Source organism: Equus quagga, chromosome 9 (assembly GCF_021613505.1).
Source record: "Equus quagga isolate Etosha38 chromosome 9, UCLA_HA_Equagga_1.0, whole genome shotgun sequence".
In the NCBI taxonomy this organism is placed as follows: domain Eukaryota; kingdom Metazoa; phylum Chordata; class Mammalia; order Perissodactyla; family Equidae; genus Equus; species Equus quagga.
This window is the reverse complement of record NC_060275.1, coordinates 60680238-60703477: the sequence shown is the minus strand read 5'-3', so window position 1 is coordinate 60703477 and position 23240 is coordinate 60680238. Positions and strand designations below refer to the sequence as shown.

General features: G+C 41.0%; 1 protein-coding gene across 8 annotated transcripts in view; it reads left to right on the top strand.

Annotated features, from left to right (window-relative positions):
- Nucleotides 1–23240, top strand: part of PTPRM (protein tyrosine phosphatase receptor type M) — a 773187-nt gene that overhangs the window by 640458 nt on the left and 109489 nt on the right. The window lies entirely within an intron of this gene.

Here is a 23240-nt window from a genome sequence, read left to right as displayed (position 1 = left end):
AGGAAGCTAACATATGTTAAATGGAAAAAGGGGCACCACTTCACCTTTTCCCTTATTCTACATAAATATGCAGTGAACATAGAGGCCTGCCTGGCTCACTGCCCCAGTGATTCCTGATCGCCTTTCTTAGATTTTCCTATAATTAAGTATGATGTTAAATCCTAATAGTTTTGTAGTGGTTACCACAGGAAGAAACTGTCCACCTAAAGCAATTATAGAACAACTAGTGATATCATGTGGTGGAGATTAGACAACAGTAAAGGGACTGGTTAGTCTCATGGCTGTTATTGTCCTGCCAGCCCAGAGAGTGTGTCCCTGGCCTGGGATCTAGTGCGGACAGCTTTCAGGGGCTTTTCCAGGAGCAGTGATGTTCTCTCACCAAATATAAGATGTAGGGCTCACTCCCTTCACAGCCTCTGCCCTTAGCTAATTCTCTTGAAAAGTCATTCAAGAACTGAAGAGAATTAATTGATTTGGAGAAGTCTGATACAAAGAAGCACACCATCACCTGATAGTGAGTGTGTGTGTGTATGAATGTGCGTATGAGCAGGGGAAGGTGGGGAGATGGATTTCTCTTTTTACCTTATTAAAATTAGTTCACAGTCATTGGTGAAGATAAGATAGTGTGCATACAGCAAAAATAAGACTATATGGATGTGTGTTTTTTAAAATCTTAGAATGTGTTTCTGGTCCTGTATCTACCTAACTAGCTCACAGTTGGGAAACATCTTGTCTGGAATTAGAGCAGTTGTAAAATCAGTTCCTACCACCTCCATATCCTACAAGTTTCAAACTCTGCTTCTTTCTCCTCTCAGGGGCACACTCATATACTCCGTGAATGCTCCAGAAGCTGCCTTGTCTTGGGTTAGCTCCATTTCCAAGCTCACTCACCAAAGATTCGTTAGAGCAGGCAGAGCATGCCACTGCTATGCTTCCTTGAAGACTAGGTCTTTGGTCCAGTACAGACAAACAGACACACTTTGCTCTGCTGAATGTGCATCCTTGTATGTTGCCAGTGACCTTAGTTCAGAAGACTGCAAAGCCAAGGAAACTAACTCAAACCAGACCCCAAGGGTTTAAGTCCAGAAAATATTTTCAGATGAAGTTTTTTTTTTTAGCAACCCTGAAATTCTTAGATTTACCTTTAGCAATTTAACTTATAATTCAGTGAAACTGACTGCCTTTGCATATTTCCTCATGCACTTTTAAAGGCTAGCTTAGGAATTAATAGGATTAAGAGTAAGACTTCCAAAAGCATTAATATCTTATGAAAGACAAAATTAGGTTATTGGGAAAATATAAGCCTAATGAATAGAGATGATGTCTTAGTTCTATCCAATCTTCTGAATGCAGATATTGCACAAATGTTTGTTAAAGATGTTAATGTCAAAGAGATTAGTTATAGGCTCAAATAACAGTTTATAAAATAGCCCAAGTCCAATTTTTCACAGACTATTTTAAAATACCTACCTCGGGGCTTTTATAACACATTTGAACATATGCAAAAATTATTTCCCATTCAGATCTCCTGAAGAAATATGATTTATAAGTGCAAACTGAAATGATTTATACTCTTTTCAAGCACATTATAATTGATGATTCATTAAGAGTTGTTATACTCTGAAGTAAAACGTTGTATTAATTAATTGTTGTTGATGGTGCCATCGAGTCGATTCCGACTCCTAGTGACCCTGTGTCCAGCAGAGTGAAACCCTGCCCGGCCTTTCTGTGCCATCCTCTCACCTTCCAGGGCTGGATCAGATAATGCTCCACTGCTCTTCATAGGATTTTCGTTTTTTCGGATGTCGGTGGCCAGGTCCTTCTTCCTAGTCTGTCTTAGTCTGGAAGCTCCGCTGAAACTTGTCCACCACAGGTGACCTGCTGGTATTTGAAATACCAGTGGCATAGCTTTCAGCATCACAGCAACACAGGCACCATGGTATGACAACTTACAGACAGATGGTGTGGTTCCCTGACAGGAAATGAACCCAGGCCATGGTGGTGAGACCACCAATTCTTAACCACTAGACCACCAGGTTTAATTAATTACATTTCAAAAAACTCTTTTTCTCATTCTAGCTAGTCAGTGGATCAGAGAGGATTGCTTAAAAGTAAAAAGATGTGGGGGCCGGCCCGGTGGCATAGTGGTTAAGTTCACACACTCCACTTTGGTGGCCTGGGGTTTGCAAGTTCAAATCCCAGGCACAGACCTAGCACCGCTTGTCAAGCCACCCTGTGGCAGAGTCCCACATAAAATAGAGGAAGGTTGGCACAGGTGTTAGCTCAGGGCCAGTCATCTTCCTCTCATACACACACAAAGTAATAAGATGTGTATCAAGTCATTACATTGTACACCTTAAATTTACATAATGTTATATATCAATTATAGCTCAATAAAGCTGGGGGAAAGAAGTAAATACTTTTACACACCAAAACCAGTATCTGTTTTTAAAAAAAAAAATGGAAGGGGAAAACATGATACACTGGAGAGTAAAGCAGGAACAAATAGGAATGTGCTACTGAGAGAACCATGAAATGGAGAATTCTGTTAGGAGTAATCGTGGCACTCAGTAACTTTCAGATTATTAAGCACTCCCTCCTGCTACCCTCCTGGGGGGATGCTGATGTTGGCAGGAGGACCGTGGTGGGAGAGAGTAGCGGGACGTGAGGAGGGATGGGGTTCACGAAGAACCTATGTAGTGGCTCCAGGGTGAAGGGGACGCCAGTTGGAAGTGTCTCCCCTAAAGCCTGACGCCTGGCCCTCGCCATCCTTGCCTGCCGTGTCACAGCATCACATGCCACATCTTTTCTAGAGGCACAGCCAAGTTCATGAGAACTAGCAGGGCCGTGAAAGGTCCCAGGCTGCAGTTTCTCTAACGCCAGGGAATTTTTATTCTAGTGCGAATCTAGAAAATCCTTAAGCAGTTATTTTTTAGAGTTCTATAGAACTCTACCCAAATGTACGTCTTTGACTCATACTGTTAAATATGCGTCTTCCCTTTAACCCACATTGAAAGTCAGGAATGTTGTGGCTGCCTGGTGTCATGTGAATCTCACAGATCAGACACTGAGACACAGGCTCTGGTGCCAGACTGCTTGTGTTCCAAGTCAGCTCTGCTTCTCATCAGCTGTGTGACCTCTGGCAAGCTCTAACCTTTCTGGGCCTCAGTTTCCTCATCTGTAAAATGGAATAACTATCGACCTCATAAGATTATTGTGAGGATTAACTCATTTAATGCATCATAAGTGCTAGAATTATAGCCAGCATTCAGTTGAAGTGTTAGCTAGTAAAAGAAAAATACTAACTTATAGTAAGATCCAGGAGAAGAAGTTCACACCGTGTTCTTTCTAGGGAAACTGTGTCATATTGTGGTTTTAATACATCTCTGTTGTCTCTCATGTCCAGCACTCTGAGGAGAGAGGGAGCCAGTCGCTTTATGGAAAGGGCTCTGTACGTTTTTGCTTCACTCCAGGACTACCCTGTAATCCCTTTACCCTGTGTCATATCGTCAGAAGTTCTCCTTAAAAAGTAACTTAAATAAGTAGGTAGGTTTGATTCTGTGGAAAAAAGAGTTTGAGAACTGGGAAAATCAGTATTTTAAAATATATGCTGTCACCTTTTATTGCTAAAATAGTCTTTCCATATCTAAGTTAGGAAAGTCCTAAGGAATGCTGTGACTGCAGGTCACAGAATACTCTTAAAAAAATAGTTCTACTGGCATCTTTGGCTGGGTAGGATTTGGGGGTAAGTTTAACCTGACAAGTTGCACTCATTAGTTCAGCAGAGAGTACTAAGCAGATGCTGTGAATCTGACACTGCTAGGTGCTGGGGACGCAGAGGGGACCTGCACACCCTGCCCTCAGGAAGCTCACTCTGCAGGAGGAAGCTGCCCTGTAGCAGCTGCAGCACGTCCATCCAGCTAAACCCCACAAGAGAGATTTGCAGTGTTACTTTGAAGGCCATAGGGGGTTCCTGAGCCAGCCCGGGGAGCAGGACTGGGCAGGGGTAAGTCTTCCCTTGCAGGATGAGTGGGCATTGGCCAGGAGAAGGTGAAGAGGGCAGCATGCCAGGTAGACACAAAGCAAGAGAGCAAGGTGCACTGGGAAACAGAATCTTGGGCAGGGCTGGTGGGCGAGGGTAGTCAGGGCTCCCATCACACAGGGGCACATGTGTCTCACTGAGAAGCTTGGACGTCATTCTGGAAGCTGTGGGAGGAGAAGACAGACTCAGATAACGTGAGTCTCATTCCCATACTTGGATGGAGATCTATTTAGTATGATCAGCTTAATGTTTTAAGCATTGTTTGTAAGAGACACATAGGAATGGCTTGAAAGATAATCCACACCCAAAAAAGGGAACAGAAGGGACTGGCCCAGTGGCGTAGTGGTTAAGTTTGCGTGCTCTGCTTCAGTGGCCCAGGGTTTGCAGGTTCGGATCCTGGGTGTGGACCTACACACTACTCCTCAAGCCATGCTGTGGTGGTGTCCCACATACAAAATAGAGGAAGATTGGCACAGATATTAGCTCAGGGCCAATCTTCCTCACACACACACACAGAAAAAGTGAAGGGGAGAGGATAAGTTTGCTGAAAAAATGTAATATGAACTACATTGCTCCATCTCCATTCCAAAATTGCTGTGGAATGCTTGGCTTCAACACTTGGTGAAGCAATGAATTACTTCAATCCTGAAGTGTCTCTGGGGATAAAATGTCAAGAAAGTCTCCAGCAGCTTCTGTCACTCAGCATAATCATCCAATCAGTCTTTCTGGTTTTCCTCCATCCATGTGTATTGGGGAAAACCAGCCGTCTAGATTGTAAAATAATTTTGAAATAGTGACTTCCTCTCTGTTGACACTGCTTCAACCAACTCGTCTTCATCTTTTCCAAGACAAAAATGTCTGAAAGTTGGCCTGCAGGCTGGAGGGATTCATTCCTGCCCAAGCAGCTGCCATAAGTGGGTCCAAACCAGAGAAAAAGAGCAGTGCAAGTTTCATATTTGATTTTGGTCTAACAAGATCGTCACATGGCATATCTCACCAGGGAAATGCAATAATGTGATTCAAAAGAAACTCAGACCTGAATCACAGTGAAAAAGTAAACATACTGAATTGAGCAGAAGATGGCGTGTTGTCAGCGGGAAGGGGTTCAGGATCTCAGGAGAAAGGCAAGTGCAAAGGGCAAGTTTGTTTACGTGGCTGTGAAAGAGGAGCTGGTCTGTTTCCAAACAAGCCAAGAGCAGGCTGTGCCAACCTTTTAGGGAAAATCCGTGGGTTTACCAAGAATGGAGAAAGGAGAGAGCTGCACTCAAGGGAGCAGTGTAGGCCTGAGCGATCTTGCCCTGCAGATGCCCGGGCATTTATCACCTGAGTGGAAGAGGGAGGTGTGCCAGTATTCTACCTGCCCTGAACCCATGGGCCCCGTCCTGACCTGGGTGTCCTGGGCACGTTACTCCTCCTCGCTCCAGCAGCCTTAGAGCTGTGAACTGCTCCATCCTGCCACAGGGAGCCAGAAGAGATGGAGGCGGCCGCCTCACTGGTGACCCTGTGGGGTTGGAGAGTGAATTTCTCCCCCTCTGTCATCCCCAGAAGGCTTCTTTAGTCCTCAATTTTCGAACTGATCCTAAGTCTCTTTGGAGAAAGATATTAACCTTAAATAGGAAAACAGTCATGTAATTCTGAAAGAATATGGTTTGCTGTCATTGTAAAATTAAGATCAAGGACGAACAAGCAATTTAAAACTACTGCCGGATACAGCGTCCTGAAAAACACAGACAGAACTGTTCATTAACTAATAAACAACATTGCTTTGGGGCTCAAAACTTTATTTTCCAGGGGCCGACCCATGGCTGAGTGGTCAAATTCACGCCCCGCCCCCCGCTTTGGCGGCCCAGGGTTTCACTGGTTCCGATCCTGGGCACAGACATGGCACCGCTCGTCAGGCCACGCTGAGGCGGCATTCCACATGCCACAACTAGAAGGACTTACAACTAAAATATGCAACTATGTACTGGGGGGATTGGGGGAGAAAAAGCAGGAAAAAAAAAGAAGATTGGCAACAGTTGTTAGCTCAGGTGCCAATCTTTAAAAACAAAATTGTTTTCCAGTTACTAGAGCTGACACTTACATACCCTAAGTAACTCTTTGCAGCCTGCTCTTGAGAAAAATATGCATGTGTGTAGATATGTATCTACATAGACTTAGAAAAGCATCCTCCTTACCCCACCTACTATTCTCCTGTGTATTTCTCCGGGGCGCAAACACTGGGGATTGAGTTTATAATGGAACATGGAGTTTGGTTTTTTTAGCTCAATTTAAATAGGAATTAAAGACATTATGCCAAAATCTTCAGGCTTAGGTACAACCTGTGCATTCTTCTGAGGAACCTGGGTTTTCTGTAAACATGTCTAGCTCCTTGAATCTCCATGTAAATCTTTTTAAAAATGTATGGATTGCCTATCTTCCCTGCTCATCCTTCCCTCTGTTTTCTAAGTAAAATAGCTTATTTTGTTAAATGCAAGCACAATATTACATTTGATGCCTTTGTCTCTGTTTGACAAAGTTGTGGCAAGTTAAGCAGGAATTTTCATTAAAATGTCTCTCTTGCCCTCCAAACCTGTTTTCTGTTTACTTGCTGTCCACCACAGGGAAGCCAGTGGAACCTAAAAGAAAACCACTCCCTGAAAAGCACCTCCTCCCTGCGGAGGATGTGAGTATAATTCCCTGGTCAGATGCCCTGAGAAGGGGCAGACGCTTAGCTGGGAAGACAGGCCCTGCTCCTCAGAGGGGCCGCAGCAGAGCTGGAGAGGAGAGCACGTGGCTGCCTCATGCCTCGTCTCCTGGGAGAGGCTCCTCGGCCAAGGGAGAACTGCACGTGCTTCTAGAGAAGTTCTAACAACAGTGCACAGCAGGCCTTTGCTGGGTTTGACAACAGAGGTGGGGCAGGTGGAGTAAGAGGCACTTGGTGTTACTTGGCTGATAGAACCTTTGCCTGACACAGCTGGTTCCATGCTTCTGAGCAGTCCAGGGTGCAGGTGCCCCCTTCCCCTCACCTCCAGTCCACACACTTTTCAGATGTGCGGTTCAGGTCCCATTTCATATTCTGAGGCACCAGCTGAGTCAATCGGTTGCTACAATCAGTGCAGGTTATTTTCTGTCCCACAGGATACAAAACAAACAACAAAACCATTGAAAGCTAAGGATGAGGAATTGGGGGAGCATTGGCAAGCACTGTAAATGCGTTGAGAATTACAACAGCTGTGCCTCCAAATGCTGTAGCGGCCAAGTGAGTTTTGATATGTTTTTCCTTTAATCATTATGGTAATACTGGGCCAGGTCCACAAGAAAATGACAAAGCTGCTCTCTCAAATTTTGAGGTTGCCTCAAGATATTTGGGGCAAGTCAAGCACAGGTATTTATGGATACTGTCTTAGGAGAAAAAAGTCTCTGCAGATTTTTAAATAGTGCAGTAGAGTTGATTTTACAGTGAATACTTGGTTTATTTTTTCTAAACTACGAGTACAGAACTACCTGTTTTATTTGTTGCATGCTCCATTTTGTTATGCTTGCTTTCAGGACCCTTTATGTGTTGGCTGATTTTTTAATCCAGTTTCCTTTTCCCCATGCCCCTGATAATATCAAGCACGAGCTCAAACTTCAGAAACTTGCATTAAACATTGTTATTTTCTATGGCCCTCCCTCCTCCCTCTTATGGTAGTTCATGGTGGTGAACATTGACCAATTTGTTTGAAGCACCTGTGGCCAACTGTCTGGTTTCCATTTTGAAGCTCGTTATTAGCATTTTCTTTTCTATGCTGCAAGAAGTTAAGTACTTTTCCCACTTGTTAACATGCTTTTAGTGTCAGATACCATTAGTCACAGGACCCAGCCCAGAAGGGACTGTAAAGGCCCCTGTGTCCTAGCACTTGCTGACCTCAGGTGTATCTGGTGTCAGTTGGATAGTGTCACCACCCACTAACTTGGTCTAGCTAGCTTCAGCACAGTTGTCATTCTCCAGCCCCCTCCCTCACCTCCACATCAGAGGTCACAAGTCCCAGCGACTTTCCCTCCCCACGGTTACCATTTCCATCCCTTCCTCTCCAGTCCCACTGCCTGGCCCTGGTCTCTTGCCTCAACTGTTGTGAGAGTGCCCTAATTTAACTCTTGACATTTAATCTCCCTCCTTCAAGTCTATCCTCCACTCTGCAGCCAGTTTTCTTTGTAAAACATAGATATTACTCTATCTTGCTCCAGTATCTGCTATAGAGTCTATAAAAAATAAGAAACTCCTTACCATGGCATCTCAGGCCTCCATGACATGACCTTTGCCTGCATTTCAGGCGTTAATTTTACCTGCAGTGGCTTTCCACTGTGTGCCTTATGGGCCAGCTCTTCTGAATCACTCACCATCCCTCACGCTCTGAGCATCTTCATGTCTCAGGGCTGTGCTTCATGTTGTGGCCTCTGCCTAGAGGGACTTCCAGCTTCTTCTTCACTTGCTAAATCCCTTCAGAACCAACATAGATGTTACCTCCTCCTGAAGCTTTCCTTGATCTCCTGATCAGAAACAACCGTTCTCTCCACAGTCTCATAGCTCTGGGTTTCAAAACGTGGAAGGCAACATGTAACACATTACTTGATAACACAGTGGGCAATGCATTAATTGATAATACAGTGGGCAGTATGTTAATTGATAATACAATGGGCAGTATATTAACTGATAGGATAGTAGGTTATATATTAGCTGATTTATTTAATAGATATTTGACAAGCACTACTAAATATGAGTTACTTTATAAATTAGTTTATATTAATTTCTCTGTATTTAAATGCTTACAGCCCTAGAAGAGAAATGAAAATAAACATGGCTAGAAGTATTATGAAATACATGTTCAGAATGGTGCAAATCATCATACAGGATTGAGTGGGTTAGCATTACCCAGTCATAAAAAGCTGTGCTGACCAATTTGAACCTCACCAATACCATTTAAAAATGGTAAGAATAGATGTGGTTCTGTCTAATCATTTTACTTGTCAAATGCCAACCGTATGTTTAAAAATTTTAGGATAAATACTTTTAATCCATATTTGCTTTAAATTTGTTTTTTAACCCCAATATAGCAATAGTGTGAATTATTTAGATGAGACTTAGAGTACATTTCATAACATGATTATTCTAAGAGAGAAAATGTCACCATACAGAGTTTCAAAGCTTGTAGAAGTAATTTGTGCTATCATGGACAAATGTCAGTGGGGAGCAAGGCTTTGAAGAGTAGACTTTTCATAAGGTCTTGCTTGGCTCTTAGAATTTTGGTGATAATGTTGATGGTACCTACCTTTGTCTAACACCTAATGTGTCAGCACTGCACAAAGATACACATACACAGAGATATTTCTAACCACAGGGCTATTACGTTATTGTCATATCCACTTCACAAATGAAGAAATAACTCAGAATTCAGGTAACTTGCCCAAGGACATCGCACTATGGAGTGGTAGAGTTTATTCCCTAATCTGTTGACCCTAAACTCCATGTTCTTTCCATTACACCATATCCCTTCCTCATGCAACACCACAGAGATTAACCTTGTGTTTTATTGATTTGACTTGTGATTTCATAGCAAGAGTGTTATTTTTCCTCTGTGCAGTTTTGTTTGCTTGAAGTGTTCTGTCCCTTGGCAGAGGACCCATCCAGCCCTGGAGACCCCGTTGAAGCACCAACTCTAGTGTGTTTCAACATCTCCGTGGCAGCAGTTGCTGCCCATTAACCTCGCTGAGTGCCCCAGCTTTGAGAATGAGGTCACTCCAATATTGCTCCTCTCTTGCTCTAGTTTTTGATTGTTAAGAAATGCAGGGAAATCATTCTGCAGGTATCAGCCTGCCTGGCTCACTGGAAACCCACCAGGAGCAGTTGTAAGTTAAAATCAAGCTATAGCTCTCAAGAGCGTAGATTCCATATGCTGCCTCCCTGGACTGTTACTGCCAACCAACCCAGTAGAGGAAGGAAGGGAGGAGGGAGGGAGAAAATGCATGTGTAAACTTGAGTTGTGTGTGAAAGCCCAAGTTTTTGTAAAACATCCTCTCTGGAAGATGTTGAATCTGTTTTCAATGAGTTGGTACAACATGATGGTGACAACCTTGTTAACTGGATCTCTGACCTCCAGGAGGAACCAAGATAACACCTGTAAGCTTTGATTAAATGATACAAAAAAAAAAAAAAACCAGCTGAAAAGTCAATTATTTTTCCCAAACAATAGTGCTGTATAGTAGAAAGGACAATAGATTGGCAATCAGAAGACTTGGGTCCCAAGTCTTTGACCTGTCATGTCACTGAAGAGTCTCTGCTGAGACCCTAACCCTGAGCCTTTGAGAGAATCGCTCTAATTTCCTGAAGCAACTCCAACAGTTGTGAAGACCACGTGCTCACTAAACAGCTCTGATATTATTACTAGTGCCTTCACTTCAGCGATGCCAGACTTCCAGTTTGGTTGACATATTTCCATGGGTGAGATGTTTTCCATTGGACCACACTGACCAGCTGCCTGAGAGCCACAGCTTGGAGGTCAATGCTGGAGAGTGCCATCACTTAGGATCCACGGGCAGTTCTCTGGCTCTCTCTTGCCAGTTTTGAATTTATTCAGCGTTTCTGAATGAGGGCTTTCTATTCTGATGTGCCCTTCCTATCTTTTCCTCCTCTCTCTTCTCCCATGTCAACCTCTTCCACTCTCACCTCTAACCTCTAACTCCGCTCCATCTCCAAAGCACTGGGAACTCTGAGTTGAGAGGATATGCTAATGATATTATTCCATTTTTGTATCAAGCACTCACAATGTGTGAAATGTGTTTGTGATCATAGTTCCATTACATCTCTAATCCCCACTGTCCCAGTTTTTAAGGATCTTGAATAATAAGGAAATACATAGATTAAATGTTTTGAATTAATTTATTACACATTTTATATAGTATAAATTCACATTATTGTTACATGTGTTATTCAGATCAAAATAATATTGAATCAGAGCCCATAATCTTTTTGACCTGCTGTTTCATTGAAAAGACAGAGAACATGCTGACTTTTCCAATTTCTTCTATTGCATCTTCTGAAATAAAATAAGTTCTATGTCCGTGATGGAATTCACCCATATTGTTTAGTATCCTAAAAATGTAAAAAACTTCTTCACGCCCTTTATCCTCTGTTGTTGCCCTTTAGGGACACATGGAAAACCTTTTATCTGTTTAGTGCAGGGAAATTATACAAGAGATACTGAATAATTATAATGTATTCAGTGTTAATTATAAATATACGGCGTATGATTTATGTGCTTTAGGTGCTTATACATTTGAGTAGCTTGCCAGTTTTATGGCCAAAACATTTTATTTGGCTGATTACTAAGTGTATTTTAAGCTTACTTCTTGAAACGTGAAGAGAATATACTATAAATCCAATGAACATAATTTATCTGCCTAAAAGAGAATGCTTGATTTTATTTTTTCCCTGTTTTAATAATGAAAAACACTTGTAAGGATACAGAGTAACAAGATATGGTTTTAAAGGTTCTGAAGTCCCAATTTTATTGTTGTTTTCCTTTAAAAGCACCACATAGTTTTTGAAAGAAATTTGGAAATTTTAAGAATAGTGTAAAGAAAAAAAGACAAAAATTACCAGTAAACCCACTATCAATTTTCTATATTTCCACCCAATATTTTAATGCATTAGAATCTTTATATAAAGAGTTTCATATCTTGTTTTCCCACTTAAAATATGTCACAGATGTTTCCTATGTCTTTTCTGTGAACATGGCTATGAATAGTTCTTTGGATTAACTACGTTATTTTCTATAGATAGATGTCAAGAGGTGAAGTTACTGGTTCAAAGTGCAACAAATCCTTAAGCTTCTTTATACATATTGACAGCCAACTTTGCAGAAAGGTTGTACCAGTGCACACTGGCCACCAGCGCTCTCCGTGAGAATGCTTACCTAACACACCTGCACCAAAATGATCATTAGTCTTTTTTTTAATCTTTGCCAATTTGATGGGTGAAAAAAGAGTGTCATTTGAAACTCGACATGCCTTCATGTGTTTATTGACCATGGAAAACTCTTCTTTTATGAATTGTCCATACGCTTTGCCTCCTTTTTTGCTGGAGTGCTGATGTCTCTTGCTGACTTGCGTGAGCTCTCCCACGGCCTCCCTTGTTCTTTAGAAACATGTTTGCAATCCTTAGGCTTTGTGCTTCCGTGATTTTAGGATCACCTCATCTTTGGAAAATGTGGACGTTTTATATGGTCAACTTCTTAAAAAACTCTGTGTAATTTTAGAATTGCATGGGATCTGTTTATAAGGCTTTGGAGAATGGAATTCTTAGCAATATTGGCTCACCCTATCCCTTAATGTGGTTTATGTCTCCATTTATTTGGATCTTCTTTTATATTTTTCAATAAAGTTTCAAAATGTTCTCCAGAGTCTTGTACATCTTTTAGTTATGTATACTTTTTTTGTTATGGCAACAGTATCTTTTAAAATTATATTTTCTTTTTATTTCAAGTATATAGAGTATGTGTATAAATGTATAGATCTATGCATATGTGTGTGTATATGTATATAGATACACACACATATATATTTTATTGCCTTTTGTATGTTGCTCTTTTGTCCAGAAACGTTTTTCAGCAGTCTTTATTTCAGTCATTTGTCTGTATATTATTCTGGAGTTTTCTATGGAGAAATCATGTCAACTCTCATTAATGACAGTTTTGATTTTTTTTAAGCCTCATTCATTTTACTTATTTTTTCTTGTTAATAAAGCTGACTAGAACCTCCAGTACAACCCTGAATAAAACTTAGATTGGCAAGCATCATTATCTTGGTCCTGATTTTCAGAGAAAAGGCCTTTAGTGATTAACAATTAGTTTCGATTAAATTAAGGATATTCCCTTCCATTCCTAGTTTATTAATATTATTTACCATGGATAGATATTAAATTTGATGAAAGGCTTTTTTAGCATTGATTGTTATACAAAATAATTATTTGATTTCTCTTTAATATGTTAGTGTAGTGAGTTAAGTAATGTAATTAACATTCTAATATTGAACCAACCCTTCATTCCTGGGATAAACCTAACTTGGTCATGATACATGTTAAACATTTCTGAAACCTGTTCACTAATGATTTTTGCTATGTTCATGACTGACTAGTCTCTTATTTATCCTTCTCATATTTATTTTCTCATTTTAGAATGAAAAGTATTTTGGCTTTTTAAAATCAATGAGATGGCATTTTGTATTCTTTCCATTCTCTCAAAAGAGTTCCTGAAAGATTCAGATTATCTTTAGAACTCGCCTGTGAAACTGGCTAGATCTGGCATTTTCCTCATGGCAAAATTTTTAATTACTATCTTTTTCAGTAATTATAGGACTATTCTGGATTTCTAGTTTTCCTCGGATTAATTTTATAGTTAATATTTTCACAGGAATTGGTATGTCTACTTTTTATGTAGCGGCATACATTTGTTAATATATTCTTATCTTTTTTATTTGTACTCATGTTCCTTTTTTTCTTTATTATCATTAATATTGTTTATTTGTGCCTTCTATCTTTCTTTTTTCTTGAATATTCTTGCCAGTAGTTCGTTGGTTTTATTAGTCTTTTCAAAGAAATAACTTTTGGTTTTGTTGATCTTTCACATTGCATTTTAAAAATTTCTTCTATTCCTGCTCTTCTACTTTCTTTGAGTTTATTCTGTTCTTATTCTTAAACAGAGTGCTAAACACGTTAATTTTCCCCATCTTTCTTTTTTCTAATATAAGCATTTATTTAAAACTATTAATTTTTCCTCTGACAGTTAAGTACTGTTATTATTGAATATTAAGTACCTTAAAATTTTCATTACAGTTTCCTTTTTGACCCCTGAGTTACTTAGAGCATGTGAGTACATGAGTGTGTGCATGGAAATTTTTTGTTGTCTTTCTATGAATGATGTCTAACTTCATTGCATTATGATCAGAGGAAATTCATTGAAATTTATGGACACTTTTTAGAGCCTTACCATGGTTGATTTTCTTAAATATCTTATGTATTCTTAACAACAATGTTAAGTGCAGTGGTCTATATGTTCTTTAGATCAAGTTTTAGAATTTTTTTTTGCTCACATTTTCTAGCCTTTTGTCTGTTTAATCTACCAGGTACTGGAAGAGTTATGGTAAAAGAGGTCGTATATTTTGAAGCTGAGTTATTGGGTAAATACAAGTTTAGAACTGACATCTCTTCCAAGCAAATTGAACATTTCACCATTAGGCAGTGACACCATTGTCTTTAGTAATATTTTTACTTTACAATTTATTTTGTCTAATTTCAGTATGACTATGCCAGTTTCCTCCTCATTAGTATTTTCCTGGATGTATTTTCAACCTCTCTATTTTAATTATGAGTCTAGTAAATAGCATCTAGCTGTATTTTATTATTTCAGTCAAGTCTTATAGCTTTTACCTTTAAACTCTACTAATTGACTGCTTAGTGTCTTTTTAATTTGCTGTGATTACTGATGTTTTTGAGTTCATTCCCGTCACCTCATTTTGTGAGTTGTTTGTTCCACATTTTCTTATGCTCCTTCCCCCACCCTACCTTTTCCTGCCTATTTTTAATTAATTGAATTTTCATTTATCTCATTCTATTTTTCCCTCTACCAGTCTGGAAATGACATACTCTCTTTTCTTTTACTAATCACTCTGGAAATGTTAGCATGCATATTTAAAAATCTAGAATTAATTTAATTGCTTACACTTCTTCTCACAGACATCTTTCTTCCTCTCCAAATGTCTCATGAGAAGGAGATTCCCTGATAACAGAGACCCCCTGGGATTTGCAGCAGCTACAAGGTAGCACTTCTTTAATTTATTCATTCATGCATTTAGCAGATGTTTACTGAGGACCGTCAAAGCTAGGTCTAGGATTAAAAAAATCAATAAATCTTGGTTTCAGTCTTTAAGACCACCCCTTTGTCTCTTCCCCTACCAGAGTAAGTAGGAACCTACCAAAGAGTATATATCTTTCTTAATCCTAAAACCATGTTTTCAACCTGGTTGTGACATAGTTCCAATGGTTGCAGGGTCGCAGGCTTAATAACAATGGTGGCCACACTTCCCTTGCAACATGGGCCTTTGCTACCCTTGGGTCTTGGTGACTAATGACAGTTGTCATGCTCGGCCGCCATCCTCCTGTTTTGAGAGATGCTCCTGCAGTAGCCAGTTGTTGCATTTTTCTCCTCTGATCACAGACTCCTTACCTCTATGTTTGCCTTCCAGTTTTGCTCCTCATCTGTCTACATAGGACATATGTGTAAAATGGAGTGAACGTACCTGTCCAATTTCCCTTTAGTACGCAGATCTCTCTAGTCTTGATCATTTGTATGAGCCCCCTGCCAGCCTGACTTTCCTCTATGAATCACAGTGGTTTTGAAAAATGAGATTATGTGTTCCACTCCCTCTGCTCAGTTACCTCTTCTTTCATGCTTCCCTGTGCTCGTCATTCATCTTCCTCTCTCTCTTGTCACTGCCCCGCAGCCTGGACTTCAGCCAGGCCTTCAGCCAGGCCCATACATCTCCCATCGCAGCTCCTATTCCTTCTTCTCTTCCTTCCACTCTTGAGCCTTTGGATCTTTGTCCAAAATTAGCTCTGATTTTTCAACAAGACCCTCCCAGTAGAAACATCTTCTCATTTGTCAGAGGTTGAGGGGAATCAGCAGGTACAGTAGTAATAGTTGGTGTATATGGGTCTTTTATTAGTTGTATTTGCAATTCAAGGCTGCCTATACTTAGGCATTGTAGTGCAAGTCTGATGAGCACAAAGGAGGAGAAATTGGAACTGGATAAACAATTTAAAACTAATGGAAAAGTAATTACTGAAGAGCCCTGTATAGTTTGCCCATTTTCCTCTGCCCTTTGGAAAGTCCTCTGGCCATTAGTTCTGACTGTCAATGTGCAGTCCTGTAAAGTTTTCATTTCGGTCCCTCAGCCCTTCTACAGCAGAGTGGCAGCTGACCCGCTCCCAGTATGCTTTGAAACCATCGTCCCTGCATGGGAGCTTTGGATGACAATGGTAAATGCAACTGGCTGGCGCTGCTCATTGTCATGCTGCTCCATGCATTGTTGGTGGGGGAGTAAATCTTTCAAGGAGTCTTCAGTAGTTTATGCTTTGTTTAGGATCTTGATGCCCAATCTCCTTGTCCAACTTTTTGTTTATACCTTGGCAGAGACCTCATTAATATTATTGACCTCTTAAGTATTTTAAGGAGCATTGGGTGGTTTCAGAACATGGAATTTGATCTATTTTGCACTAAATAAAAATTTTAAATTAACTTTTCCACTTCTAGCCATGATTACTGCATTGGTCAGATAACTTTAATTTAAAAAAAAATGCCAATCTTTGACATCAGTATTCTCATAAAATAAATAAATGATTCTTCATAATTGCTTTTCCAATGCTTTTCCCATGTGACTCTTTTCAATAGTTTTCCCTCCAAAATTGTTTGAGTAGTGGCTGTCAAGATTGTTGTGAACTGGCAATTATGTCCAACCAGTGTAATCAGTGCTTGAGCTGTGTTGGCATTGCTCTTGAAAGACCGTTTTTCAGTATGACATCCCTCTAAGCACTTGTTAAATAATTAGACCTCTAAACACATTTTCCACAAGGGCCCTCAGGAGTACGGTTAGACATTCAGAGCCTTAGGAACACAGTCTGTGCACCACTGTCAGTGCCAGAACACCTGGTGAAGGAAAGTTAGAAAACTTTCAGCAAGGGTAGATAAGAGTCACAGCTCGTTGTCCTCAGGAAACACTCCTGCAATGTCATTGTCAAGAGCTTGCATACATAATTAATCAAGGAAGAGCTCGTTGGGATTTTGATTGACATCAGGCACCATTCCAGCATCGCCTGTTGAAGGGTAACTAGCGGGGTCTCCCCTTAATTTATGGAACACATGTGATTATCCTTCAGCCCACTGTCATTGTAGACAGCGTGTTTCTACTGCAACTTGCAACTGGTAGGTGCTGTAAGAAAGTGACTGCATAAAAGTTAGTACTAGATTTTAAAATTGTGATTAAATGGGTCATAAAAATCAAAGCATCCTCTTTCAGAGATGTCCATTTGATTTATGAGGAGGCTAATAATGAACAAATAAATACTTTAATGGTTCCAAGAAACTCTTGTGTTCAGACCTTTGCAGGAAAACAAATATAAGAGCAGGTAAGTAAAGGAATTGTTCTGCTGTTTAGGTAAGACATGAATGAGAGCAGGAAGTCTTAAAATCATAAGACATTTCAAAGGAGGCCCCTGTCACTTCTGTTCAGGCCCTTTATCATCCAGTTCTCTCTTTCAGTCAGCTTTGCTATGATGGTTACTAAGTACGAAACACATCCTTTTTTTTTTTTTTTTTTTAAAAAAGGCATTTCCTGGCATCTTCCTGTGCTGCCTACACGAAGGCACACTTTGCTATGGTCGCCCCTTCCTGTGCACCTCTTGAAACCTCCAAGTCTTGGTTGAGAAAAGGGGATGAATGTCTCTCTCATAGGACTGTTGTGGGAATGATATTCGGTGTGTACATCTGTGTGCATGCATAAATATTTGTCTTTTCACTGTATTCCAGAGCTGGGCCCCTCTATTCTTACATCACTGCCAGAGCCATCAAGCCACCACCTCAATCAAATCAGTTATTATACCCCCACCAGGCTTCACTTTCACATTGAAATATTGCTCATTCCCCTGTGCATAGAAACTCCCAGTGTCTAAAGCACTGAGTGGTTATGACTCCCACCTGTGAACTTTTCCCACCTCTCCTTGTAGCCCCTTGTTCAGTCATAAAAATCTTTCACTTAAGTCAGATCATCTCCCTTTCCCTAATTCCCACACCTCTGTCTTTGTTGCAGGCGTCACTTGCCTCTGCTTAGAGCCCAATCCTGTCTCCCACTACCTTTCAAGGTCCTTCTAGTTGGTTCTAGGAGGACCACTGTGAGTTTCGTCTCTATGAAGCCTTCTCCCACCAACTATCACCCCCTTACTAATCTCTCCTTTCTCCAAACCGTTACTGCATGTCAGAGTCCATGCTGCATAATATAGGCTCTATTTAACTGCTCTGTACCATTTCTGTCTGTTTCACAAATGCTACACTGGATTGTGTCTTCTCCAGGACGAGGACTGCTGTTCTGTGCTGTGGTGCCTGCAGTGTCCAGCTCTATGCTTAGCAGCTAATAGGCGTGCTGGTTGACTGCAGCAAGGAAATCTTTACAGGACTGTCTTATGATATGTCAACACAGGCCAGTGATGCCAAAGATTAATAACCAATCATTATAATTTCATGTTTTTGAAAATTATTAGAAACAGGTGGTGTACATCTTCATGGTGACAGTAAGAGAAATGAGCATTTTCATCATAATAGCAACTAACATTGGTTGAGCATCAGCCATGGGCTGGGTACTGGGCTAGGCACTTTGGTGCATTATCTCATTTGAAACTTGCCATACCTTCCCCACGCATATGCCTTCACTACAGATGAGGAAACCGAGGCTTAGAGTGTTCAATCTCTTACCCTGACATGGAGCTCCTGGGGGTTGCTAGAATATGAACCCAGGACACTGACTCCAAGGCCCATGCCACCTTCTGGGTACACAAGGAAATAGAATCTCCCTTGTCATCTCTCCCATGCTTTGGGCCTGTAAAACCTAAAGGGCTGGAGAAGATGAGATGGTTGGAACAGGGATTCTATATATATCAGATACCCAGAAAGCTTGACAACTTTCTCCTAACTGAAAATGGCAGGTCACAATTTCCCAAAATATAAAGAAATGGTAGAAATGTTGGAAGTTAATTTATTGGCTGCAAGATAATATGGTGTTGTAAGAAATTTCATCTTGTGAAGTGACCTGTTTTCTGTATTTTGTGTGTACAATTTTCTCTTTATTTGGAACTGTTACGAGTCAGACGTCAGTGTAGATTTGCTTCAGTCAACCACTGAAGAGGCGTGGTGGCAGAGGGCTGACGAGAGCAAAGTGGATTTGTCCTTTGGTGCTGGCCACCAGCGGGATGCTGTATTGCACTTCAAACACTGTAATGCTTTTCTGCAGTAAGTGCAATATGTGTGATCAAGTAACAGAGCAGTGGAAAAAGAGACACTGAAATTATTTGTCAATGTTTGATATGTAGAAATAAACATACTTCAAAAAGTCAGTCTCCCACTTATACAAACTTTCAAAATTTAATTAAAATCTTTCAGGGTAAAAGCAAAGCTTAAAGTGATCGAGATTTGTAAAAGCTTATTGTTTTATGTGTGCAAACGTGTGCATTTGTGTTTTGTGTTTAAAGTTTTCTTGGCATGGTGGGCTGGAAGGAGCTCCACTGACCATCATGGGCATGCTACCAGAAGAAATACAGCTTTTAAAGTAACTTCTGTTTCTAGCACAGTAGGTGCTTTTCAAGTCTTTGGATAACAATGATTTTTTTTTTAAGATTTTATTTATTTATTTATTTTATTTTTTTCCTTTTTCTCCCCAAAGCCCCCTGGTACATAGTTGTATATTCTTTGTTGTGGGTCCATCTAGTTGTGGCATGTGGGACGCTGCCTCAGCGTGGTTTGATGAGCAGTGCCGTGTCCACGCCCAGGATTCGAACCAACGAAACAGTGGGCCACCTGCAGCGGAGCACGCGAACTTAACCACTTGGCCACGGGGCCAGCCCCGATAACAATGATTTAAATGGAAAAAAGCCAATATATTTTGTGTGCTTCTAATTTCACATCAGTAGGAGGAAAAGTAGAAAAGGAAAAAAACCCACAAAACTATGGAAATACATGAGCATGTCTGCACAGAGGATTTTGGTTTCTTAATATATAATATTTCATTTTGGTGTCCTGAATGGGTAGTTCTTTTTTTTGGCCAACACCCTGTATCTGCTTCTCAGTCCATACCCCATATATAGTTTAGGAAGCTGACTAATTAACCTCTAATGGATCTAATGAAAAAGAAAGGCCTGGAGTCAGTGTAAAGATAATGTTTACATAGCAGCTAAAGTGTCCTGAAAATTTTTATGTGGGGAGCAATACAAAAAACAGAGTCATCTCCTATCTCCTGGGCTGAACTTTTGTGATATTTTACAGTAGCTCATTTAACTTGAGTGCACAGGTCTAATGAAAGAAGTTGTAGGATAAAAAAGTAGAGCCGGAATGTGTATCTTTGGTGTCCTTGAAGATCTGATCAACTGTCATACTTTCCTAAGCTTCTGCAGGACGGAAAGGGAGGAGGCATATGCAGATAACTAAATTATACATGAAGTCATTAAACCTCAGCCTTCACTTCTGATTGAGGGATTGCTGCAGTCCTCAGGGAGAGCAGAGACAAGATGAAAAAATAAATAAATGAAAAACCTCATCACGTTATACATTTCTGTGGAAATGTAATTGCTTGTAAGTTCATTTCAAGTTCTTGGGATGTGCACATTGCACGTAGCTGCTGAAAATACAGAAGGGGCCATGCCAGCCAGCATCCTGTGAACCTGACAGTGACCCTCAGGTGGAATGGGCACAGGAGAGGCAGGGGGCTCACCACTGATGCTGATGTCCAACCCTGCACGCCCTGTTTAGCTCCCAACTCTCCTGTCTAGTGAAATGTCCGCTCTTTTTCTTGACCTGGTTCTCCACCCACAGTTGCATTTATGTAGCTAACATGTACCATTTACTTCTTTTTCAAAGTGGTTTTGTAACTGCCTCCTTTGAAAGCAAGTCTAAATAGACAAAACTCTTTAGGAAGGTTGTGAAATGCCCTTTTTTGAAGGTCATGTATCCTGGAAAATATTTGCATCTGTCGAGGATGATTTAAATATGAGTATTTTGAAAAGGTCGCAGTGCAATAATGACCTCTCTTGAGGTCATCTTCTACCACTAGGAATGTGAAATGGAAAAGGCATGAAGTCGGCATATGCGCGAGACTTCACAGCTTTGAGGCCCGACATAGCAGACAGAGCAAGAAAGCAGTAAGACTCTTTTCTGACCCTTAATTAACTGCCAGGACTCTGCAGATTGCTGCTGGCTTTTCATCATCCCCATATAGTTCTTAATTAATGCTGGCTGCCGGAGTTGCCCACCCTGTATCGTTACAAAAGAAGCCCTAGCTGAGGAGTGGGTTCGTAGCCCATGGACCACATTTCCTTTCATTTGATGCTGTGTCTTGAAGGCTATGGCTGTGCGGTGTGCCTGCCTCTGTGAGTGGGTCTGTTTTGTCAACACATCCCAGGTCTGCAGTATTGAAGCAGAATGTCTCCCTGCTGCGTGAACTACAGCCTCACTAAGAATTCAGTGATAATAACACTCAAAAAAATTAAGAATATGAATGTTCAGTATGGAAAAGATGTTCAGAGAAGCAAAAATTGTGTGTGTATATCCACCACTGAATGTCAGGCTACAGCAAGAGACCTGTGTCTGCCTGAGCCAGGTTTTCTGTTTCCGGCACTCCGATGACTGATTCCCGCAAAACATCCCACTTTGCTTACGCCAACCCTACGCTCACCAGCCAGTGTCAGCAGCAGCGTAACAGCTCGGCTTTCCGGGTAGTGCCACTTCATACAGCACCACGGATATAACGGACACTTGGAAAGAAAGTATCCCCGTTTTAAAGTAGAACGTTAACATTCAAGGTTACACATTGGAGTCACTTCAGTTTCATACCTGCACATCCATGACTGGGAAGGATTCAGCTCTTAAGTGCTAAGTTTGTTAGTTTGCCTGGGCTGCCATGACAGACTAAGGGGCTTAAACCACACATATCTATTTTCTCATGGTTCTGGAGGCTAGAAGTCCATGATCAAGTCGTGGGCGCCTTGATGAGTGGGTTTCCTCTGAGGTCTCTTTCCTTGGCTTGCAAATGGCTGCCCTCTTGGTGCTGCTTCATATGGTCATCCCTCTGTGCAAATCTCCTCTTATAAAGACACGAGTCGTCTTGGATTCGGGCCACCCATATGACCTCATTTAACTTAGTTACTTCTTTAATGGCCTTGTCTCCAAATACAGTCACGTTCTGAGGTACTGGGGGTTAAGGCTTCAACATATGAATTTGGCAGGGAGGGAGACAATTCATCTCTTAACACTAAGAAAATTACATTTCATATCCAGGAAGGCTGAGAGATCTTACAATTTGAGACCCAACCAAGGGGCTTTTCCTGAGAGATTGGGAGAGGCAATCCTCTGGCAGCTCCTGTCCGTCAGCCTCGCTGGTTTGCTATAAATCATAACCTGAGCTGTCCAATATGGCAGCTACTAGCCACGTGTGCCTATTTAAACCTAAGTCAATTTAAGTTAAATAAAATTTTGAATTCAGTTCCTCAGTCACCCTAGCCTCATTGCAAGTACTCAATAGCCACAAGTGGCTAGTAGCCATTGTATTAGAGAGTGAGAATGTAGAACATTTCAATCACTGTAGAACCGCCATTACATTTCCTGTTCTGGAAGGGCCATGCTCAATGGCTTTGGCAGTCATTAAGGTCATCCCTGCAACAGGTATCTTACAGCTATGTGCTTTGTGAGCTCTCTGCTGCGCACATTAAAAGTGGGGACATGGGCCCTCTCTTCAGTCAACACATACTCTAATTGTGATAAAAATAACATAAAATATTGGGGCTGGCCCAGTGATGTGGTGGTTGGGTTCGTGCGCTCCACTTTGGCAGCCTGGGTTTTGCAGGTTTGGATCCTGGGCCCTGACCAAGCACCGCTTGTCAAGCCATGCTGTGGCATTGTCCCACATAAAATAGAGGAAGGTTGGTACAGGTGTTAGCTCAGTGGCAATCTTCCCCAAGCAAAAAGAGGAAGATTGGCAACAGTTGTTAGCTCAGGGCCAGTCTTCCTCACAAAAAAAAAAAAAAAAGCTTAAAAACAATAACATAAAATATTAAATGTCAGATCTGTAAAGAAGGTAAGTGGGACATGCCAGTAGCCACAATAGAATTTTGGAAGAAAAAAAGATCAATGGAAACTAGAGAAGAAAATGCATAGAAGAGGTAGGTTTGAGCAAAGTACAGTATTAAGATCAACTTTTCAAGGCAAGGCAAGGGAAGGAAGGGCCCCCTGCTAGAGCAATGTCAGGTCCCTCATAAATTAGAACATAGATAGGCATGGAAGACAGCTCTCATTATGACCTTTATCTTGGACCTACATTAATGTCGATGCTTTCATTCTCTCCTTTTCACTTCTTAGATTCTCTTGTTCCT